This window comes from Rattus norvegicus, chromosome 16, assembly GCF_036323735.1.
Source record: "Rattus norvegicus strain BN/NHsdMcwi chromosome 16, GRCr8, whole genome shotgun sequence".
Lineage (NCBI taxonomy): Eukaryota > Metazoa > Chordata > Mammalia > Rodentia > Muridae > Rattus > Rattus norvegicus.
The window spans coordinates 37,614,491-37,638,136 of NC_086034.1; the positions used below are offsets into that span (position 1 = coordinate 37,614,491).

The 23,646-nt window shown below is 41.5% G+C and overlaps 1 protein-coding gene and 1 long non-coding RNA gene across 5 annotated transcripts in view; both read left to right on the plus strand.

The window, feature by feature from the left end:
- Positions 1-23,646, plus strand: part of Galnt7 (polypeptide N-acetylgalactosaminyltransferase 7) — a 124,544-nt gene that overhangs the window by 25,123 nt on the left and 75,775 nt on the right. The window lies entirely within an intron of this gene.
- LOC120097421 (uncharacterized) overlaps positions 1-23,646 on the plus strand; it is a 35,132-nt gene that overhangs the window by 2,525 nt on the left and 8,961 nt on the right. The window contains exons 2-3 of one of the 2 annotated variants that reach the window (XR_005494794.2): positions 119-192; positions 3,266-23,646. The exon at positions 3,266-23,646 is cut by the window's right edge and continues 8,961 nt beyond it. This is a non-coding gene — a long non-coding RNA (uncharacterized LOC120097421). The other variant, XR_005494793.2, reaches the window with a different exon arrangement.

Sequence of the window (23,646 nt, forward strand, 5' to 3'; positions counted from 1 at the left end):
GGAATTCAGAATTGTGGATACCTCATGCGTTTGACAAAAGGGGAGAGTGTTGAGCAGGCCCCTTGAAACAGTCTAACATTGATGGGCCTTGCGGATTCCTGTGTCTTCTCTCCTCCAGGTGGGTCTGCTTCTCCTTTATTTTATTTTCGAGGTTTGAAAGACGAGGAGGATGGAACATGCTTCTGTGCCAGGGTAAAATCTATTTTTCTGTAGTTTCTGTTTCCATATCTGACTTCCTAGTCATCTTTCTTCTTCACAGAAAGGAGTCTTTAATTGTGATGTGTGGTATTCGGGAACCTTCTGTGTAGATGAATAAGCCAGAAGGCCACAGAAGAGGCAAGGGGATTATTAATGACCGAGGTTGTTGTTCTTCTGCTAATACAGTGGATGAACAGTGCAGCTGCTTTGGGTCACACCCCAAACTGTCATTTTTTCCAAGTATGGTAAAGTCACGCTTCTAGCCTTTTTTCTAAAGGATGCACATGTGAATAAATCCTTCATTAACACAGAGATATTCGAGTTGCTTATACAATAGGAGAGTAGGCTGGCTAGTAAAGCTAAGTGTGTTCAGTGGCTGACAGTTCTAGTAATTTATTATATTTTTTCCTGTCAGTTTTACGTATACACTTTGTAAAGCAACTGGACTTTAGTTTTCTCCTTTTCTGTTTGTAAACAGAGTGAAAGCCTCCCTGATAGTCTAGGAACCAATTAAATATTTCTTTAATAGCTCAACTAATTGCTAACTATTATTTATTTTGCTGTGCTTGCTTACGGTACAGAAAGTTAAAGGCACTGAGAGATGATAGAGCATTAATGAGATTAATGGTGCAAACTAATTGGGGTTCTTACTGCCAGGTCTAATGTAACATGTTAATATGCGGCACTTATAGGAGGCATGTTTTGAACATGCCTTGGGTTGTTTAAAGGGACAATTTAATTTTAAATAGACACCTTCCTTAGCAACTTGGAAAGTCTGTCTCGTTGCCCAAGGGTCATTGAGGAATTTATTATGGTTAGAAAAAAGGGAAAGATGGTGTTTGTTAATAATAAACGAAACTGTTCGCTGTCTTGAATCCAATGCCTTGTTTTGAGAAGAGGTTTGCTGTGAACCTTTGAGGAATATTTGTCTTCTAGGAACTCAGTTGAGTGTGGTTTTCAGCTCATAGAGCATTCAAGTCTGAATTTTGGAAATGTCCTCTGTAATCTTTATTGCTATTCAAGAAAATCAATAAAAGAACTTGTAAACCTGAGATCTTTTGGCTTGGGTTTCTTTAGCTAAAGTTCCCCTTGAGATCAGTATGCAAGTGGCAGGTGTTAATGTCCAGGGCTGATTTGATGCTCATGAGATTGTATGTCATGTACATAAATTACGTCTAAAGTCATTAATTTTCTTCAATTTCAAGATAAAAGTACAAAATCTGTCTGTGGGGTTTGGAATTAATATCGAAGGTTGGGCTTGATCGAAGTACCCCTGAATATCTGTCACGGCTCTTACATTGGCCATAGTTTTACTTCGTCCTAAGCATTTGTGACAACTTCCCATGTATCAAATTTAATTATTTCTTAAAACACAGAAGCTCTATCCATAGAAACAATATAGTGGACCCATTATGTAAATGAACAATAGAGACATTGAATTCGGTCATGCCCATGGTGCCTTCAATACAAGAATGTAACCTACAAACATTTTCTTTTCTCTAGGACGGTAGATCCTTCTAGTTAGTTAGCTTCCAGCTGTCAACTTGGCACAGCCTAGAGTTATTTGAGGGAGTCTCAATTAAGGGGTTGCGTTGGCTTATGAGTGTGACTTGGGCATTCCCTTAATTGATTAGTAGTTGATACAGGAAGACCCAGTGGGTGTTACCAACCCTGGGCTGATGGACCTGAGCTTTATAAGAAAGATAGCCGAAGTTGAGCCTAGGAGAGAAGCAGTATTGGGCATCCCTCCATGGTTTCTGCCTCAAGTCCCTGCCCTGCTAGCATCCTTGCCCCGATGTCTCTCAAGGATGGCCTGTAATCTGTAATATGAAATAAATTCTTTCCAGGTTACCTTGGGTCATGGTGTTTATCGTGGCAATAGATATTTTAATTGCTTAAAATTATGTTCATGTAAGTGCACATGAGTGCAGTGCCTGAGAGAACCGGAAGAGGCTGTTGGATTCCTCCTTCCTCCTTGAGCTGGAGCCTTCTGACTTGGGTGCTGGGAACTGAATTAAGATCCTCTGCAAGGGGTTGGGGATTTAGCTCAGTGGTAGAGTGCTTGCCTAGCAAGCACAAGGCCCTGGGTTCAGTCCTCAGCTCCGGGGGGAGAAAAAAAAAGATCCTCTGCAAGAGCCACTGTTCCCTCAAAAAATAATGAGGAAAACTAGCGTATATCATGATATAGCCTTGATTGATTAGCATTTTAAAGCTCAAAACTTAAATATGCCTCTTAGTGACTGACATATGTTATCTAGTTGAGACTAGCCACCTTTAAGTTAATACTGACATAACAACCCCGTATGCTGACTTTGTTTACTTTCAGATGTGCTACGTTAAACTCATTTGATAATTTGCCAACTAATGGGGAAAATTCTAGCATGTAGACAGTAGGGACTCACTAGTTTCCTTGGTCAGATTTTGAGAGTGAAGGAATTCTAATGTTGAAAGGTACTGGAGTTGTTTGAGATGGAAACTTTTCTTATGCCTCAAGGCCTGTGGGAAGAGATTGCAATTGGAGCCAGGGTCACTTGGTAACATGAAAATTATTGATGTTTGGTTGTCATGAAGACAAAGTAGTTTAGCATTAATGGTGCAGTAGTAGTGCAGGAACTGGCCTAACCCTAGAGCCACTTCCTTGGCTGCCGTTTGCTGGGGTCCATAAATGCAATCTTTATTACCTTCTGTTGTTTAACTGGCAGGGTTATTCATATAGACACGTTCTTTGATAAGATGTTTAGAGGTTCACTGAAAGCTATGTGTATTTCAGAGAAGTCAGAGTTTTAGATCTTGTTATTTCTCGGCCCCTCCCTTCCCTTTCTCTCTCTTTCCTTCCCTTTCTCTGCTTTTCCTGGCAGGGAAACGGAATGAACAACCATTTGGGCCTGTGAGAATTCTGTGGCAGAGCTCTAACTCCACACATTTTCTCCGAGCACGTTCTGGAAAGTGACTGTTTAAGACTCACTCCTAAGCTGTATCCCTCCCCACCACTTTATAAACAGAAGAGAGCTGCTCTACAGGGTTTCTATAACCTGGATTTCTTACAAATCAATTTCTGTTTCATCAGGATGAAGATGTTTAGAGCTACTGGATCATGTCCTCTATAAGAATTGGAAAGAAGTCCATGTCTATGAGAGCAAAGGGAAGGTGGTGTGGGATGAATTTGATAGACCCTGAACCAGGCATTCGTGATAAAACATTTATCTTTTAACTAATTTAGCAATAAGGAGAAAAAAGAAGCTTCCCTCAATGTGTGTTGTGAGCAAGTGTTTGCTGGTCCACCTAGTGAAAGTGCTTACCTCTAAGCCTGCATTTGAAACTCCCTCCTGCCTCCTCAGATAACCCCCAGAACACACAAAATAAATAAATAAAATGTAATTCAGAATGTTTCCTGGTTGTCAGACCTTATACAAGAAAGAGATTTAAAATGATTGTGTTGGTGACAACCAGAGGTGTTTGTACTACGTGAGGTCCTTCGGTTCCATCATAGCCTAATATTAATGAACGTTACACAAGCCACCACCGTAGCTCATAGTCTAGGGATTGTTCAAGCCACAGTGACAGAACATGCAGAGGAAAGAAAGAAACGCTACCTGCTACCCTCATCTCTGGTCCAGTTCAGCTATCTAAAAACCCCAGGAAAGGGCTTCCCTAAGTCCAGCCCCTGGATGCTCAGGCTCTGGTTAGAAGTGGAGATACAGAGAAGAGTATGTGTGGAAGATGACTTCGGGCCCAGGCAGTTGTCAATGTGATCCTGCTACTTTTCTTAGAGCATAATGTTCAATTGATCACACCTTACCTTGTCTGTATAATGGATACTGACCCCCTCATAGTGCTACCTTGGAGGCTGGGGAGGGCAAAAACTAAAATATGTAAGCCATCCCTCTACCATATTCGTCCTCATGTTATCCTGTGTCTTAGCTACTTTTCTATTGCTGTGATAAAACAACAGGACCAAGGCAACTTGTGCAGTAGTTCCAGAAGGACGGAGAGGCAGTGTGATGGCAGGCAGGCAGGGATGGTGCTGGAGCAGCAGCTTAGGGCTCGGAAAGGAAGCAGAGAGTCCTCTGAAACCTCAGAGCTTACTCCTAGTGACATACTTCGTCCTGCAAGGCCACACCTCCTAAGCTTACACAAACACCCACCAACAAGGAACCAAGGTTTTTTCAAATGCCTGAGACTTACAGGGACATCTCACACAAAGTACGACAGCCTTGGAGTATGATTCGGCCTGCTCTTACCTTGTTTAAAACCATTTGTTAAGGGAGAAAAGACGGGGGAGAGGACACTTCTTAAAGCAACATGCAGGAGTTCATGGTAGTTCAAACACTTCTCTGTGAGATCCATTAAAAATTGAACAAAATCCTCATGTCTATTGAGCTTCTATTCCCACGTAAGATTGGCAGAAACTGTAACTGACATGATCATGCACAAGCCTGGAAATGCTAAAGGAAATGTCTTTTTTTAAATCCAGTGATATACAAGCATATAAAAACAAAATCTTTAATAGGGATGGTAACCTTTGAATAATTTGATATCAACCAAACACAGCATAACAAGTTACAAGAAGACTAGATCCAAACCCTCCTATCAAGGCTGGATGAGGCAACCCAGTAAGAGGAAAGGGGTCCCAAGAACAGACAAAAGGGTCAGAGACACCCCCCAAGCTCCAGTAGTTAGGAGTCCCACAAAAACCAAACGTAACATATATACAAAGGGCCTAGCACAGACCCATGCAGGCTCCGTGATTGTCATGTCAGTCTCTGTAAGTCTGTGAACCCTGCTTAGTTGATTCTGTGGGGCGTGTGTTCTCATGGTGTCCTCGGCCCCTCTGGATCTTGCAATCCTTCTTCTCTACTCTTTCTCCCCTGCTCTGACTAATGTTTGGCTGTGGGTCTCTGTATCTGCTCCCACCAGTTGCTAGATGAGGACAACAGTCTCTGAGGACAATGGGGCTAAGCTCCAATCTAAGATCGTAGCAGATATCACTAGGAATCCTTTCTTTGACATTTTTTGTTGTTTTTATTTTATTTTTTATTTTATTTTATTTGACCAGTTGCATTTGATTCTATCCTAGGTCTCTGGACTTTCAGAGACTCTGACCAGCCAGGCAGTTGAGATGGGGGCTCCCTGTCAGGTGGGCCTCAAGTTGAGCCAGTCATTAGTTGGTCACTCCCACAAATTCTATGCCACCGTTGTCCCAGCATGCCTAGAAGGCAGGACAAGCAAGACATAAAAGTGCCATAAGCACAGGAATAGGGACACTTAGATGGACTATATCAGAGAAAAGAGAGTCAGCATTTAGAGGGAAAATCAAGTTCTTGAGGATTAACCTGGCTGTCTTTCTTCTGGGTGGTGATGTTGGTGACAGTAGAACTGAGTGCAGGATAGTGTAAGTCAGATTCTGCAGTGCACATCTTCTAGGTTCGGTTAGATGAAAGCCACAGATTTGGCTGGTACTGGAATATCATAGCCCCTAGAGCTCAAGAGTTTTGTCATGTTACTTAACCAAAGGTAAGATTGCCCAAAATTGTTTTCATACATTATTGGTTTCTAATACTTGGAAGGCTCCCAGTCTGTGTAGAGAACAAGATGGCATCACTTGCTACAAATGCTCTTAAAGAATCCCTTCCTCACTCAACCTTTAGACAAAGGAGCATTTATAAAATCAAAGAAATTAGTAACATGGTGTCAGTGCATTGGAGGAGCCGTTTGCCTCTGCCGAAGCCCTCTGGATTAAGCTAATTGCATTCTTTTGAAAGTCAGTCACCTTTTGCACACGACAGTTTTGTGCCAAGAGAATGGAAATGTCAGGTCTTTCTATTAAGAGAAGTGCATCTCCTCTACATTGTCTGAGGCAGAAAGAGGCCTCCTCAGATGAATCTGATTAGAACCATCTTCAGTCATCTGTGTATGTCCCACCTTACGCTGTGTTCCGAGGTGGCCTTGTCCTCGGGCACTGCTTCCTGAAGTCTGTGGGGTGGATCTTCAGCAGTAGACAAGTACACTAATATCTGACAGCCTCCTTCAGATTATTTTGGGATGCCGTGTGCAAGACTGTGTTATTTTAGTTCGTTGACTAGCACATGTTCTCCAGAGTTTGCTAATAGGCTGTTTTATTTGTCTTTCTGAAACTCGGCCTCTCTGGTATCCAGGCTATGCTAAGGAGTAGGAGGTGGACACGTTCTCACGAAGACTGGCAGTAACTATATTTTGTAAGACGGAGTTATTTCCGGTATTTTAGTACTAAGACTCTATAGTCCTGGAATTTCATATCAATGACTGAGTTATATGTTGCTTTTTATTTTCAGTGAGACCAGACTAAAAACCTGAATGAAGAGGGCTTAGAACAGCAGGTCTCAAAGGCTACTTTTGAGCTCCACCCTAAAATTAACTCAACATGGGAAGGAATGACAGGACATGTATGGACGAACTACTGTGTGCTATAAAGATCATGTTGGCTGTTTTCACACAGACAGCTAGCCCGTGTTTCCCCTGAATGTTTCAAGATTGGAGGCTAGTATTCCTCACACATAATTCTATTCAGATCAGATTTGTAATAGTTCTATAAACTTTTGTTTGGTTTTCATTTTGTTTTCATCATCTGTGAAGTTCAGATTTTAACCTCACTTTTGCAGTTTTTGAGACCCTTTAGAACCCTTTCCACCCACTGTGTGCTATTGAGAACCTGGGCTTTCGTGCAGACTATGCAAGTGCTCTCCATGGAGCCTCCTCCTCAAGCTAGAGAAGGCATTGTAGCTACCTCCCTATCCCCGCATTTCTTCTCAGCCCAGAATTTTGAAATTTATATTTATATGAGTTTTTAGTCACATCATACCCTTCTCTGAATAATGAGAAATTAGATTAATAAATCAACTACTTACAGACTTGGCCAAAGTCACATGGCTGGGGAATAAAAGACCCAGCTATGAGTACAAACTCAAATCTCACTGTACTTGCTCTCTTGGTGCATTTTGCTGCCTGTAGAAGATAAAAACAAAAGCTTTAAGTGCTTTGAAAGGGTTCACAGCTATTTGTATGACTAGAATATAATCCATTTTAGCAAAGAGAACTAGGTTATGTGCTGTTTCTACATTGAGCCAAATTTTATGTTTTCAGTCTGTAACTGAAGTTTTCAGGCTTCAGTATTAATTCTGTATTCCCATTAATGAGAAAGCCGGCTCTCATTAGAGCAGGTGACCAATAGGTGAAATCAGAGAGAACGGTTTAGGGGGGAAAGTATTCTAGTAACTGCTGATTGTGTCCTACAACATACTGTGCTAATTGCCTTGGAGTAAACTAATAATGTTTCAACCAGATTTTCTAGAACCCCACAAGTAGCCATAGGTTGCCTCTTATTAGGATAGTTTTATTATATCATTTCCTTTGTAGAAAGGCAAGGAGTTTTCAGTCTCTGTGAGTTTTACGTAAGTCTTTGAGGTTTGAGGACAGTGACAGCTGTCATTACTGCATGCCTACATTGTATTTTTTTTTCCCAAGACAGGGTTTCCAGCTGTGGCTGTCCTAGAACTCACTCTGTAGACTAGTTTGACCTCTAACTCAGAGATCTGCCTGCCTTTGCCTCTGGAGTGCTGGGATTAAAGGCATGTGCCACCACCACCGCCTGGCTGTATTGTATTTTTGAGTACAGAAAAATCTTCCCCAGTGACAGCCTGGCAGATACCACGTATGAATCGTAGCCATGCTTGGTTAGAAAAGTGATAGCACTAATTTTTGTTTGGTTTTTGGTGACTATAGCTGTTCCAGAACAATCTTGATATTGTATATTATTTTTATTTTGCCAAAGGGAAGCATATGTGTACTTTTGGAAGATGGGAAAGCAACCAGTAGTCGAATTGCTTTCTCCGGATCTTGCCCAGTGTGTAGCTTGGGGCTAAAGAAGAGTGTTGGAAGATGAGAAGTGTGTGTTATCAAGGGTCCAGCTCTACAACAGCCATTGTTGAAGGCAGAAACCAGGAAGAAGTGAGTAAAGTCAGAAGTCCCTACACTTGGAGGACACTGGAAGGGGGAGAGCCAATGAAGCTGGTTTCTGTTGGGTCACAAAGGTCATAGAACAGAACAAACAACAACAGATCTAGACAAGGTGAAAGCGCAGATCTCTTCCAACTTGGCTTATGCTGCTGTCTTTCCGGAATTACTAATGTTACTCTTTTCTGCATTTTCTTTTTGAACTAAATAATTAATAAATAAAACCGGGCAGCAGGTTCATACCTGCCTACACACACACACACACACACACACACACACACACACACACACACACACCTCTTTATGTTTTGATAAGCCTTATACAGCTCAATACCTGGGACACTGTCTAACCTCCATGCCATTAATCCACCTCCCACCAGCTGATGATCCAGTTATTACTTACTAGACTCTATGCATCTTGGCTGCCCTGGACCCAGAGGACTCTGCTCTCCTGGCTCCTTCACATGGCGTCCATGCCTCTCTGTCCTGCACTCTTCTCACGTGGCATCTCCTCCTCCACAATCTCCAGTCCTAGGGAGGCAGATTTCCTATCTCCCTCTCCATGACCCAAGCCCAGGAAATCCTCGCCCTCCCCCAGCGCCCATCCCCTCCACCCTTACCTCTATCTGTCCTTCCCAACTATTAGCTGTTGGCCATTTTTATTTACCAGTCAGCCAATTGGGGGTAGGATCCCAGAAGCTACAAAGGCAGTTTTATGGGGGAATATAATTAGCATTAGAATATAAGCTACATTTTATCTAGTTAATGTTCTGCTTCCATCAGAAAGCCTTGCAGCCCAGCTCAAACATTCTTAGCCATTTACAGCACTTGTTTGACCACACAGCCTACTGGCTGCTGTTTGATAGCGCATTTGTGGTTGAGCCTGGGGTAGCCTGTTGAATGCTAGCTCCACATTTCATCAAGTAAGAACATGTGCTTGTTCTCCGTGGCAGCCCCGTGAGCTGCTTTTCTTTCTCAACTAGATAGAAGTGTCTCCTCTACTTCAAGGCAAGACAGTATTTTGGCTCATGATTTTAAAGGTTCATGGTTCAGTTCCTTTCGGACGGAGGGGCTACAGAGAAAGACTAACCAGAACCAAGGCTGAATGACAGAGATGGGTTCCCAGTGACTTGCCTGGATCAGCTAGCTCCTACCTCCTGAGGGTTTGGTGCCTCTAAAATAATGACATCAGTTAAAACAAATCAGGGGAATGTGGTCAGGTTTGGAGCCTGCTGTGGTATTTCTGGCTTAAACCATAATGCTGTCATTGCTACAAATTCGTTTCTTTTTAACCTTATCTCCCTACAAATCTATTGCTTGCTTTATGTACGTAGGTGTACACATTTATAATTATAGCCTTTATGCATCGATTGCTTTATCACCATATAATGACTGCCTCATTCTTCAGACTTTTGCTTAAATTTTACTTATCGGGTTCAAGTGTAAATGCCCTCGCTGTCTTTTGGTTTCCATATGCACAGAATATCTTCTTCCAGCCCTTTGCTTTCAATGTGTTTGTGTTCTTAAAGGGAAGTGAACCTTCCACAGGTCACTCGCTATTTTAATACTGTAGTTTTCAGAATTTATTTTACTTTTTGAAAGGCTGGTCTCTGCCTTCCCCTGTCATTGTTCTTCTGTCTCAAAATATTCCCAGCTGATGTTATGATTGTTCATTTCCCTGCTGACGTTGGAGAAATGGAGCTTCTCAACCTTCCTAAGCTGCGATCCTTTAATGTAGATGTTGTGGTGACCCCCAACCATAAAATTACTATCATTGCTACTTCATTTCTGTAATCCTGCTGCTGTTATCAATTTTCAATGTAAATATCTGATTTGCAGAATGTCTGATATGCAACCCCCATGAAAGGTCCTTCAGTTCCCAAAGGGGTGTCGACCCACAGGTTGAGAACCGGTGCGGTAGGAGTTTGCCCGGGACGGTTGGGCTCCGCCTCATAGTCATTATTCAGTGCATTTCTCCACCTTACCACTAGGAACAACCCCTTGTGTTATGCTAACTCCCTCCTGCAGCCAGCTTTTATTCTCACCTGTTTCCAGATTTGAACATTGCAGTGCATGCTGATTCTGTGAACACGCTTTCTCTCTGACCATGTGTGCAGTTACTTGGAGCCAGAAGCTAGATTTCACTCAGTATCACCATCATGCTTCCGTGACGAGGCACCTGCCAATACCTGCCAGTGCCTCCAAGTCACCCAAGTGGATCCCAGTATCTCAGGCAATCTGACCCGGCCTCCGTCACTGCCTCCAGCCATGTGTAACCTGCCTGGGCCATTTGTCACACCCTGCGTCCTGTCCCCTTTGCCATTCCGTCCTTGGCTTTCTCTTATCAGCACTGAAGGTTTCTGGCCTCCATTGCCTCTGGCTCAGACTGGAGATAGGGACCTAGCATTTGAAAGCATACTTATTTAATTAGGCTTATGTAGAAACACTGAAGCTCATTTAGGATAGGTTCAAGCCAGAAGAATGAGCACTTGTTTTCCAGCAGGAACCACGCCAGGAAACCCATGCTTTGGATCCTCTGTGGGCGCGGAGCCAGGGTTTGAGGTAGAATTTCAGTGCTCAGCAACTCACCTTCGTTAGCTGTTTCATAAACATACTTAGAGCTCCATGAAAAATGCTCACCATCTGTACTGTATCCAGTGGCAGCCAAGCAGAATGGAAATTTTATTCGTTTATTTATTACTTATTATTTATTTATTTTCACATATATATGGACTGTATTAGTTTTCATACTTTTTGATTCAACAGAAATGTTAAATGTACTGTCTAATAGACAAACAAAATAAGTTCTGGTCATAAGCTAATTTCAATTTTACTAGCATCCACATTGAGCTTTTAAAAAGCTAAGTAAAACACTGTTAGCATTTTACTGCCCCCACTGTGTTCAATTGTACATCACACATAGCAAGTCTTGAGTGTGATTTTACATCCTTTCCTGTTTGAAGTCTGATGAGCAGTGAAGGTGACAGCACATCCAGTTGCCTAGCGGCAGGTGAGGTCACCTTACTTCCGGAATGCAGCAGCTCTTACTGTGGCCTACTTTGAACCTCCACCTCTCCCGAATTCACTTATGTAAAAGTCTCTGTAGGAGCAAGCGCATGGGCGTTTTGAGAAAAGTGCACTGGTCATTCAGACAAGCATCTCCATTAAAGACTATGTCGATCTTTCAGTTTCTTCATCTCTGATATGACCGAACCCCTCTAGCTTTCATACCGTTCCAGAGAGTAATGGTTCAGATGCTGGCCTCCCATCCACAAGCCTGCTGGGATTTTCACTTTACCATAGCTATTTCTAACATAGAATAAGAAAGCCAGGCTAAGAATTTGTGCGGTTGTTTCTACCACTAGGGTTAGGAACAAACTGTTTTTCAGGTTAATCCTTAGAGTCTAAGAAAATTAAGTGTGCTAACCCTTGCAGCCTAACACAAAAGCAGTGCATGGCTTCTTTGTGGAAGTCTCACTGTGGTGATTATGGCTGGGTGGATATTTCTGGGTACCTCCATTGTCTTGATTTGGCCCCTTGTCCCACCTGCCTGACAGACTAGGGCATTTGGGAAACTGCTTAAGAAAATACTATATCACCAGATGGTGGGGGCACAAAATACTGTGTCACCAGGTGGTGGTGGCACAAAATACTGTGTCACCGGGTAGTGGTGGCACAAAATACTGTGTCACCAGGTGGTGGTGGCACACTCCTTTAACTCCAGCACTCAGGAGGCAGAGGCAGGCAGACCTCTGAGTACAGGGCCAGCCAAGGCTACACAAAGAAACCCTGTCTTGAAAAACCAAAAAAAAAAAGAAAAAGAGAAAAGAAGTCCTCTAGCTTAAAGAAGAAAAAGAGGCAGGAAGGAAGGAAGAGAGGGAGGGAGGGAGGAAGGAGAAATGTTGTGGCAACGTAGCAATTAAATAGCATGAACAAGGCCAACACTGATACACAGGCTAAAGCAGAAGAAGATGGAAGGAGGGAAGCTCGCCAGGCCTCAGCGTCCTAGACAAGAGCTACAAGCAGCGAAGGACTACTGGGAGGAGAAATAGTCTCCCCTGAGAAGAACACACCAGTTCACTGTCCAACACCTAATGGTCAGCCCTGGAAACATAGTCCTACAACTAACATTATACAGACTATGCGAGCTGTATTTATGTAGGGTGTGTGTGTGTGTGTGTGTGTGTGTGTGTGTGTGTGTGAACAATTATAGAAAGAAGCTATGAATTTGAAAGAGAGCAAGGAGTTATACATGAGAAGGCTTACAGGGTGGAAAGGGAAGGGGAAATGATGTAATTATATATGATATATATGTATGTATATATATATCATAATATATATATTATGATAGCTAACTCTGAATGAAAATCCAATAAATTGTTTTAGAAACCTAAAACTAAATAGCAATTAAGGGCAGTTGACATCATTTTAACTGCTCTCTGGACGTTATAAGCTAACACAAGTTTTCAGCCTAGCATGTTTTTCAAGGCATCAGCTCTGAACCTATCAGGTTAACATTTCATGCTTAAAGTAATAGCAAGACTTCTGGAGTCCAGCAGACAGCATGGCTTCCCACTCTTGGATTTGAAGGGAATTCTTTTCAGGAGGAGTCAGAATAGCTGTGCTTTCCCATGGAACTGAGAACGGCAGCATGCCTGCTCACTGTAAGACTGTAAACCTCAGAAAGGTCATCCAAAGGTCCTTCAAGGACTATCCAGACGAATTGGAACTATAGACGGAAAGGTTTGCTTTTTTTTTCTTTTGGTTCTTTTTTTTTTTTTTTTTTTGGAGCTGGGAACTGAACCCAGGGCCTTGCGCTTCCTAGGCAAGCGCTCTACCACTGAGCTAAATCCCCAACCCCAAGGTTTGCTTTTTTAACACTAGTCTTATGACAGGTAAGCATGCTCTTGCCTACACTAACAAGAATACCCATTTATTTCTAATTTTGTATGACAGGATTAAAGTTTGATTATCCAGTTTAGGTCAAATGAATTTACTAATGGAATATTTTCATGATTCTCCATACCTAGGTTTGTGAAATGCTATTTAAGTCTGCATAAGTGTCAAGAAAAGCAGTGATTGGGACGGCTGTGTAGTTTCTATTTAAAAGAAGTTGTAGAAATATTTAATCCAGTCCAGGGTTTCTACCCCACCTTTGACCATTTAGTTCCCGGATAAAAGACACACATAACCTTTATATTTACAATAAACCTTGATCAGCACTAGAGCTGGGCAGATATCTACCCTCTATGCTACTAAAATCTATTTCCTGTCGATAAACCTGAGTTATGACTGTGTTTCATCTGGACTGCTCTTAACTCTAATTGGCCATGCTTTCTTGACTTCTAACCCATGGCAACTTGTTTTCTTCTTCCTCACCTTTTTCTCCCCCTTGTCATTCTTCTCCAACCAGCGCCCCATGCCCAGGAACCCTAAAACCCACCTATGTCTCATCTGCCCAGCTGTTGGCTGTTGGCGTCTTTATCTACCAGTCAAAAATAACTTGGGGATAAGGTCCCATAGCAACACTAGGGTCAATGTGCAGACTCTCTTTCCTCTCTGGGGCTCCCAGGTCTTGACAAAAAACAATATTAACCTTACAATACAAGCAGCATCGGACCAGCCTACTACAAGAAATTCTGGCTTGGACCATCTAGACCAGTGGTTGTCAAGCTGTGGGTCCTGACCTCTTTGGGGGTCAAATGACGGGGGTCGTCTAAGACCATTGGAAAGCACAGATACTTAATTTACAAATTTACAAACCATAACAGTAGCAAAATTATGGTTATGAACTAGCAACAAACAATTTTATGGCCAGGGGTCACCACGATGTGAGGAACTGTATTAACGGGTCACAGCATCAGGAAAGCTGAGACCCACTGCTCTAGAATAACTTCCTTGAAAATGGAAAATTAACACTGAACTATGAAGAGATGTAGAGTCTGGCTGGGTAGCTGGCCCACCACTGACTTACTTTGTTGTCTTCTTTGCCTTCTGCTGCTGTAACTTCTGATAGAATGTAGTTACGTGGGACGATGAGCTAATCTGCTGTGAGAACATTGTATTTTTCACACATTTATCTACAGGGTTTATCAATACAGTGGAGCCTTTGCAATCCCACTATGTCTTTGGTGTTTTCATGTGAACCATGGGGCATTAACTAGAGAATAATCAACTCTTCAATAATAGGATTCTTGGAGATGACATTTTTAACTTCTTTTATGGCAAATACTAATACTTGCAATGACTTTCTCAATTGCATGTGTTCAGTCTAGGAGGATGGTCAGGGGCTATGACAGAACAGGCAATGCACAGGGGAACACGTTCACTGAATTCGAGTTTACTAAGTACCTGAGGGAAATTGACATGTTTGTATTTTATCAGTAGTATCCTGGTAACTCCCAATTTGGAAGGCTTTGTTTCCTTAGCATTCAATATCCTTAATTTAAACAAGAAAAATAAATATTCCTCTTTTTATATTCTCCTGTCTAGCATTTCCTCTTCTTACACAGGACAATGCTTTCATTGTGCAGTTGATGAACCTGATGTTCACTCAGCTTTTTTTTTTTTTTTTTTTTTTTTTTGGTTCTTTTTTTTCAGAGCTGGGGACCGAACCCAGGGCCTTGCACTTCCTAGGCAAGCGCTCTACCACTGAGCTAAATCCCCAACCCCATGTTCACTCAGCTTTGTGGGCTGTCAGGGTTGGGTGGTGAAGGCCAGCTCCCTTTGAGCCCGAGGTTCTTAAAAGGTACTTTGTTCTGACGGTTTTTGGGAGTAAATAATTGCTAGTCAAGACAGAGACTGGAAGTTTGCAAAAAAACAGGAATTATTTCTATATTAATGTTTGTGGAAGAACTCAGGCAACAAGATAATGACCCTTAAGGCCTTTGGGCTATGGTGAATTGTTCCAATGATGACATGCTGTCTTTAGGAGTCCTGGAGAGATATCTTTATTTTGTATTGAACTTTGCTCTGAAGGGATAATATTTGCACAAATCCTGAAAACTGTAATTTGATGACTATATGGTAATTATTCCTGAGTAATTCTGAACGTGAACTAAAAATGCTATAAAATTTCAGTCTTATGAAATCAGAGACTAAATTACACAATACTACTGCAGGTAAATATTGAAAACCTGACAACCGTACAGCCTAGGGTATGTACTCATTTGCAGCCCAGAATGCTTGTGCTAACTTTAGCTTTAAAGGTCTTTTTTTTTTTAATCCCAGGGGAAATTATATGACTACTTCTTCCCATTATTGCTTTGAAAGGATTCTTCATAATTTTTCTAGCACATTTGATTTTAGACTGAAGGCTTTTAGATAAATTTAAATGGACTCTCCTGCTATTCATGTCTGAAAATGTCCTGCAATCTAATGTATGTCCCGCTTATAAAGTTAGTGCAGGGACTTTTTGCTGCTCCAAGCAAATTTCGTAAACCCCAGAGAATTTCTACTTTGGAAAACAAGGGTCTGTATGTCTCTGGAGATGGTTTTTTTGTTTTGTTTTGTTTTGCTTTGTTTTGAGATAGGATGTCATATAGCCCAGGTTAGCCTCAAATTTTCTGTATAGCTAAGGCTGGCTTTTTGGTCCTCCTGCTTCTGCCCCAAATATTAGGATTACAGGTCTGCTCTAAAACACTTGTAACTCTTAGGAACCTGTAGTGTGAAAAGTATTTCAACCCTTGGATTCAGATAGCCTCGGCTTTGTTTTGAGAAGTCATTAACTTGTGGTTTAGTGGAAATCACTTTGTTAAGGTCACAGTGACTTCCAGTCTCTTATCTCTTAACTTGCCTGCCCCTTGAGACACAAAGTGTGTTCAAGAAGAAAGGTCAAGCTCTCACTGTGATCAAATCAAGCCTGTGGGGACTAAGAGTCCTAAGAGAACACTAAGTTTTAAGAAGTCTTTTTTTGTACAGGAAAAGAATTGAAAGACTCGGCTTAGCCCTAGGGACCTTGGAGCCTACACACAGTGGACACCAACAGAGATGTTCCACCCACAAGTCTAAATCTAGACTCCCAAGCCTGGGAGTCAGATTACTGGGTGTTTGGCACAGAGAGTTTATAGAGCGCTTTAATCGAAAACCTGTCACCCATGTCTTCGTTTTGCTCCCAGACTTAACAGCTTTGTGGCTTTCTTTTTAAAATGAGACTCTTTCTACGTCCAGTAGTCGGGCAGTATTTTCTACAATGTTATTCAATCCCTCTCACATAGCAGAGCCGGTATCAACCCATCCTGGCACACACCCTGTGCTTGTATTTCAGGAATACACCCACTGCCTTGGTGATGGCCTCGAGCCAGTTTGTGTAGCCAAGTTGTGGTTTGGGCGTGTGGACCCGTTCCTTTCTGTAACCCTATCATAATCTGACTCCTTTTCACTACTGGAATCCAAGCTGAGGAGCAGGTGCTGTGGCCTTGATTGCTTCTAATTCCAGGGCCAGTAATACCAGAAAATGCGTGCACAGACAAAGTAATACTAGAAAATGCATGCACAGACAAAGGAAGTTGAAGGGGGCGAATCCAACCACTTGGAAGGTTTTGAATGAATCTCCTGCCTCTGCTTATTTCTTTTCACCCTTTCAAATCCTAGGAGCATCTGGACTGATTCAGAACTGTCCACTGCTGACCCAGAGACCTGTGTTCAGGATACAGAGCCTCATGTAGTTCATGGAATCTTTTCAAGATTCATATAAAAGCCATTATTGTTTTGAAACTGTTCTAGTAGCTAGGACTGAACTGGATGACATCAGCACCATTTTCCCAAGCATGTAGCTCTTAGAAAGGGCTTTCAAAGCAAACTATAATGCTATCTAGCTATACAATGTGTCCACTCCTCTTCATATCATTCCAACTACCAATTGGCTTGAGAGACAGTGTCTTCCTAAGAAAGTTCAAGGCTAAGCTTAAAATCTTAGAGATCTTCAAGCATTTCAAAGGAGAAATGAATGTTCCATGCAAAACACAAATACTTAAAACCCTTAAGTATGTTATTCTTCTTTTTACAATTTTTAAAAAATTTATTTATTTATTTATTTAGTTAGTTAGTTAGTTAGTTATTTGTATATAAGTATTTTATATAAGCCATCCACAGACACAGCAGAAGAGGGCATTGGATCCCATTACAGATGGTTGTGAGCTACCATGTGGTTGCTGGGAATTGAACTCAGGACCTCTGGAAGAGCAGTCAGTGCTCTTAACCGCTGTGCCATGTCTCCAGACCAAGTCTAAATCTGTTATTCTTACTTGTGGAGATTTTAGGAAGGCTTTTTAAATCAAAGATGTCTGCGTCCAAATCCTGACTTCCCCATTGTGAATTACGTTGACCTAGACAGTTTGTTTGATCTGCCAAGCTTCCCTATTTTTGTGCATAAAACATGTAGTCCTCCATAGGATTTTGTGAGAGAGCTGTAAGAGCTGACTGGCATGGTTCACTGGCAAGCTCTTGGTATTTGGGTCCTCTATGTGGCAAGCCTGTGATAGGTGTGTTTCCCAGGGGTTTGGTGTGGGGGTTTCTGAATTGAGGTTACTATGCCTCCTGGTCTTGTATACTGTTTTTATTATGCATTTGCATACAGTTTAGGAAATCCATGGAAAATCTGATTCTCATGTTTGACTACTGTTTTATCGCTGTGAACTACTTACTCCAAGAATGCTAAAAGAAAGACGTGTCTAGTGAGCCCAGTTAACTGAACTGAACCACTATGGAAAAACAGTCCATACAGATTGTGTAGGTGCAAGGTGACACGCTCATGGATGAGTTGTGTGAGTGCCACAGTCATAGGCAAATCTTAGAATCATCACCCTTTTTACATATGTGAGTCTTTAGTCAGGACAAGTGTGTCAGTGAAGACAGCTTGCTGTTACAAGTGTGTCAGTGAAGACAGCTTGCTGTAGTAACCAGTTACTACAGTGAGAAATAGTTCTCAACGCAGAAATTATACCTTGGTTAGGATTTGACTATGAAAAGTCCACCACAGGGTCCTCTGCTTGAACACTGGGTCTTTAGCTGTGCTACTGCTTTGGGAAGTTGTGGGACCTTTAGGACTAGGGCCAAGTTAACAGAGCGGGGTCAGCATGAGTGTGTCTCGAAGGTGGTGTCTGCTCTGGGTCTTGCCTGAGCTCTCCGCTTCCGTGGAACGCCTTTGTGTTCCCTGGCTTAAGTGGCTTCTGTTAGGTATTCGGTGACAGCTGTGAAAGTAATGTAACATCTTACTATCCTTTGTCACAAAATGTAACATGCACTTCACACAGTAAAAGTTATAAATTTGCCCTGTTAATGCCTTGTCCATTTTAATATATATGAGAGGTAGAGCTGACATGAGAAGAGTATTTAAGTTTGTATATTTTTAATTTGCTCGAGGAAGGGCCTTGCTGTGTAAGTCAGGATGGACTGGATGTGTGACATTCTACCACCTCAGCCTCCCCAAGTCTTACCCTTATAGACAGCATCACACACAGCTTAAAATAAATTTCCGTTAATCCACCCACATGTACGCAAAGTACTCTTACTTAAATCGGGCTTTAGTGACTGTGGTTCTCAAAGGAGGAGTGGTTTGTTTCTTTGAGCGTAAGGGGTTGTTTTGCCATTTCTGACTTTCCTGAAACATACTTTAAGAAACATAGAAATATGAAGCCGAGTATCACCAACTTCTGTGGAAATTTGGAGGTGCCAAGATACTCTCCAAGCCTTCTGCAAGTTATTAAAGGGCGCCTTAGTAAACTTAATTTGTAGATGATGCATTTATGAGAGACTCTCAAAAGGAAGATAAAAACGCTGAGGATCCTGACAGGTGTTTATAAAATAAAGCCATAAATCATCAGACTCCAAAGACTTCTCTGATTGGATTTCTTAATAACTTTAATTTTCGTAACCGTATCCCCTCATTAAATTTCCTCTTGGTGTCTGGAGACAGGCAAGACAGATTAAATTCCAGTATCTTACGCTGTTCATTAGGTGAGCAGAATTGCTTTAAGAATTCAAATGATAGTACCAAAATCCCACTTGCCTTAAATCTTATGCTGTTCCTTCCTGTAAGGCAGAAGCCGTCCCACTTCTTGGTGATACTCAACTCAGAATAACAGGCCTCACTCAGCTCCCCCAAGTTGGCTTAAAAAAAAATCGTTTTTTACCTTGAGAGTTGAATGGGTGGTTTTGTTCCAAACTATTCCAATGGAATAAAGATGAGCAGGAATGAGGTCTAGTGGAATAAAGGTCTCTGAAAAGCAAAACATTCTTCGGAGGATTTTAGAAATTGTTATTATTTGTGAAAAAAAAGTTAGTAGGACACCTAAAATTCTCTCATTGTTTTGCATGCTTTGCCATGGAAACAGCATCTAGCAAAGGGTACTGAGGAAGGAGGGAGGGAGGGAGGGAGAGGAAGGGAGAGAGAGAGAGAGAGAGAGAGAGAGAGAGAGAGAGAGAGAGAGAGAGAGAGAGAGAGAGTTAGTTTATCCCATCCATGTGCACTAGAAAGAAAAAACAGAAAACAGCTGGGAAACTCAACCACTTAGAGATTTCTGTAGTTTGACCAGTACTAGTCACATTATGTTGAGTATAGAGAAATTGACTATGTTGTCTGAATAGCAAATAAATATAATTTCTTTTCAGTTAATTTTAGAATAAATATTAAAAAGTCTTAGACACAAGCATATGTATTCTTTTCAATGTTGACAGTTGCCCAGTGCAACCATTTATTCATTCACTCTTCTATTATCCAACAATATTTGTACATGCATGTACACACACATGCACCCATGGGTGCCCGCGCACACACACACACACGCACGCACGCACGCACGCACGCATGCATGTATGCACGCACACAACCTGCAGTTCCCATTTTCTTACCTGAACCCTAGTGTGCTGTATATACTGTGTTGTGATCTATGAGTCTTGGCTCTCTTCAACTGGCCCCTACTACCAGTGAATGCCTGGTCATTTCAGTTGTTTTGTATTTTATTTATTTTCATCAACATGGTGTCTGTTAGGTGCTAGCAATGTAGCAGGAAATTGGGAAATCTTTTCTTTTGTTACATTATTCTCTAGTTCAAGAAAAGTTCATGTGAGTAGAATAAATAGCCAGTGTGAGGATAAAGATTTCAAATAGAACAGAGCTGTTAACCACATTAGTACTGAGATACATAAATCAGTCCTCTGGTGAGAAATAAAATTAGAGTTTGTTTGTTTTTTTTCTTTTTTCTTTTTCTTCTTTTTTCTTTTTTTCAGAGCTGGGGACTGAACCCACTTGCTAGGCAAGTGCTCTACCACTGAGCTAAATCCCCAACCCCTGGTTTTTTTTTTCTTAAGACTAATGGATTAACCATCAGTAGACAACTATGGTCTATGATTCTTTAATCATAAGACTTGAGGTTTTTTCTTTTGTACCAGGGATGTAACCCAGAGTCTCCAGCAAGCTAAGCATGTGCGTTGTCACTGAGCTAAACCCCCTGAAGTTAGAAAATGCTCTATGATTTACTGCGAACGTTAGGGTTTCAATGTCAGCTATGGAAGATAGTTTTAAACTTTCTTTAAAACATTTTTTTAAAGTAGTAGATTTGACCCGTTTTTAAGATCCGCTCTGAGTTAAATGTTAAGTTGCTGTGATATGTACTATAATACAGAGGCAAAGACTTAAAGTAAGTACAGTTACTTAAGTACTATGCAATTCAGTTTTATTTAGCCTCTCCCACACTTCAAATCCTTGTGTTCAGAGGGACTGATCTAAAGAGAGATGTACTTGCATTTTAGTATGACTTATAAAAGGAGTCAGAAACTTTGTTCTCATGACTTATTCTACAGTGGTTTCACCCATGGCAGTGAAAGCACCATGTTTGCTCTGTGTGTGTGTGTGTGTGTGTGTGTGTGTGTGTGTGGGTGTGTGTGTATGTTTCTGTGTGTGTCTTTCTGTGTGTATGTGTATGTTTCTGTGTGTGTCTGTGTGTGTGTATGTGTGTGTGTTTCTGTGTGTATGTGTGTGTCTCTGTGTGTGTATGTGTGTTTCTGTGTGTGTGTGTGTGTCTGCATGTGTTTCATTTTTTATTTCCCTTTAGTCACTAGCTGATATCTTTACATAATACAATGAAGGTGAATTAATAGGAAGATAAAAGCATACAAAATAGAAAACCACGTTAGATTAAAAAGCAGTAATATCAGCTCTTAGGGGCATTGTAAGATGCTCAGTGCTGACTTTGGTTTCCTGAGCACAGCTATCGCCCTCCAGGAGCCATCACGGTTCCTAGAGTGGAGCTGTCGCACAGCATCCCAAGGTGTGGACCATCAGTGATGCGAGCAGGGATTTGTTTAACTGAAAGGGATGCCATATACATCTATTCTCCAGACTTAGGTTTAATATTGGTTTAAGAGCAGTGGTTTTGTGACATTATAGGTTTAAAGCAGGGAAGACAGACTTTATATTCAAGATGCTTCCTTAGAATTCTAAATGTGTGCACCCAGTTAGTCGGTGACTTTTAGATGAGATCATCTCATGGACCCCTCTGATGGCTCTGCAGAGTTGGACACACTATTGTCCCCATGTACTACAGTCAACTGACTGGGGTGACAGAGCTAAGCAATGGAAGGTCGTGGTGGAACAAGGATTTGTGACAACCACTATAGAGCCAAGGTTAGTCCCCTTCTGCCATCTGTCCCCATCACTGTTTTAAATAAACTTGCTGCAATGGTCACAGCAATACTTTGCTATTGGTGAAAATCTGCTAGCTTCAGCCCCTGAATATATTTTGAAAACAGTATGGTTTTTTTTTTTTTTTTGGTTCTTTTTTTTCGGAGCTGGGGACCGAACCCAGGGCCTTGCGCTTCCTAGGTAAGCGCTCTACCACTGAGCTAAATCCCCAGCCCCCAACAGTATGGTTTTTATCTGCACAGTTATTCTTTTAAAAATAAACCCCGAATCTTAACCTTAGCACTTCTCCAAATCAGTTCTCAGAAGTACCCCTACTTAATTTCCCAAGGATAAGCACTCGCTGTGCTTTAATAAAAAATGAGCTCTTTAAAAGGTAATGAGCAACTTTGAAAATTACTGCTATTAATACTGACAGTAATCACCAAACACTCAAACCAGAGACTGTATTCTGCAGAGAGCCCCGTGAGACTTCCCCCACCTTTTAAATACCATATCCTGACTTGTTCTTTTTTGTTTGTTTAAGTTTTAATTTAATTATGTGTTAGTGTCTATGTTTGGGTATGTGCACATGAATGTGGATGCCACTGAGGCCAGAAGAGGGCGTCCAGTCTCCCATAGCTAGAGTTACAAGCAGTTGTGAGCCACCTTGTGGGTGCTGAGAACTGAACTCAGGTCCTCTACAGCAGTCGCAATGTTCTCTAAACCATCAAGCCACCTGGGCCACCAGCCTGCTTTGTTCAAACTTAGTAAATGTTCTACATACTTAATGAATAGGTAGTATTTGATGAATAAGTTTATTTGTAAAGCTTGAGTTATATATAATACTTTTCATATAAAAACCATTCTGTAACTAATGTAACTCAGTCTAGTAATTAAAATGTTAGGATTTTTATTTAAAAATAGCTGGACCGCCCATTTTATCGTGTGCATTTTATTTAGGCGTTTCTTTATTTCACATTTAGAATAAACTTGTCTCTCATAAAGAAAGACTCTGGCAGCCCAAAATTCGACAAGCTAATTGGCCATCATTATCACCTAAAAAGCTTGTTTCAGTGGGTTTTCTTTTCCTCTGAGCTTTTTGAAGAAAAATTTCCTTAAGCTCCCATCAGACCATATTATTCTGACTACCTCAGTTAGCTGGCCTTTTGTGAAGGGCAGCACTCCCTCATCAAATATAAATGAGTTACAGTTACTTCAGGAAAGTCACCTTAACTACTTAATTCTTCCTGTTAGCTATCACAGTTCTACCCGATCTCCCCAGTCAGAGCTGTCAGTGCCATTTTCTCTCCAACAACCAGACCGCCTTCCCTTATAATTTTCTGCCTCCGACCTGAAGTTGCCCAGCAAGGACCAGTCCCACTTAATGACTGAGATTTGGAGTGTTGCTGTTCATGCCTTTACACTCTGTTCTGTTGCTTCTGGACCCTACGTGTACAGAGCGAGGAGATGTGTTGGGTTCCCTTTCTCATGAATCCACATGGAGGTTTCTAATTGAAATGGAACATTATTTTTTTAATCCTGTTTGCCTCTCCTTGAGTTTTACTTCTAACTAATGAATTTATTTGCTGTGAAATTATAATGCTGACATTAGTAGAGCAAAGAGTAAGACAAGGAATAAAGTTATAAAGTTTCCATACAGAAGGAAAGAAAAGGGAGGATGAATATCTGGGCTAGGCATGTAACTCCAAGGGTAGAATGTGTGAGCCTCCTAGCACGGTGAGAGCTAGCCAATAGAGATGAAGCCTCCCACTCAGGACTGGCTTGATTTCTCCGTGTTCTGTGTTTCAAGTGTGTGATGTCTTATCAATGGGATCTTG